Genomic DNA, 1,244 nt, shown 5'->3' on the forward strand with positions numbered 1-1,244 from the left:
CTCAGATAAATTATAGGAGCGGGGAAGCCGGGGAGGGGGCGGCTGCCCCGGGCTGCGCCGCGGCCCCGTCACACGTCGCGCTCGCAGGCACATCCCCCTGTCAACACACCCGGGGGGGGTAAAATCAGTCGGAGGGAATTTCTGCTCGGGGGTTTTCCCCGAGGAGCACGCTCCTTTCCCCGCAGGAAGGGAAGGAGAGAAGGGAGCAGGTGATGCGCTGAAACAAGCAGGTCAACGCCGACCCCCCCGGGGTAAAGTATCATTCGTGGGGCCGCGACTCCCATGGAGGCGTGGGGCCGACACCTTGCCCCGGTCCGGTCCACTCCCTGCAGCAGGAGTCCTCCAGGAGACCCTTTCCGCACCAGAGGAGCCAGGGTCACAGATAGAGGCATAGATAAGTTGGGGATCGCGCTTGTGTGTGTCTGTGCGTACATACGCATGTCGGGTGGGTTGTTTTTTTCTTTTTTCCTCGCCCTTTTCACCCCGAGTGAATCTTGCCAAATTGGCAATTACTCCAACGGACAAAGCCTTCAAATATCTGGACACTTCTCAGCCAAACGGTGTCAAAACGGAAAACTTCCAAGTGAACTTCCCCGACCGCTTCAGGATTGCGGCGCGCAGCGCTAATGAAAGGCGAACATGTCGGGGGGGGATTCTTTGATCTCCACCAAGTTTGCTGAAGCAATCATTCAAAGTAAAATTGGATAAACAGCTAAATACGGTCGGTGGCTCCGGAGCATTTCAGATTGCATTAAAAAGCCAAGGTATTCGCAGCATATCACACGACTTTCCCACTGTTTTATGGGAGTTTAAGACGAGACTTATCGTTAATGGAAGGGCGATCGCATTCTTGTTTGGCAGATGCGAAGCGGCGTTTAAAACCGTCCACGGATCCCATCCCACTTGACTCGGGAAAGGGAAGTGACAACTGTGCTCTAAAGCAGAAAACACAAACTATGCCTGATTACCAGAGGCTGAGAAGAGGCTAGGGAGTGAATCAATAGCCGTAACGTGTTCAGAGGCGGTTATCGTGCACAAGGGCCGGACCGGGACGCGGACATCCTACAAGCCCTCCCGCACACCCACTCTCCTGCTGCTAAAACCCAGCAAAATAAAACTGCTGCCCGCCTTCTGATGGAGACGGCATTTCCTCGCCCCCGGGACCAGCGAGGCTCAGCGGTGCGACTCGAGCCTTGTTAAGAGAGGGGCCAGGTCTCGCGCTGCTGTCCCGTCCTCATCCCCAA

This window comes from Aptenodytes forsteri, unplaced genomic scaffold (assembly GCF_000699145.1).
Source record: "Aptenodytes forsteri isolate BGI_AS27 unplaced genomic scaffold, ASM69914v1 Scaffold65, whole genome shotgun sequence".
NCBI lineage: Eukaryota > Metazoa > Chordata > Aves > Sphenisciformes > Spheniscidae > Aptenodytes > Aptenodytes forsteri.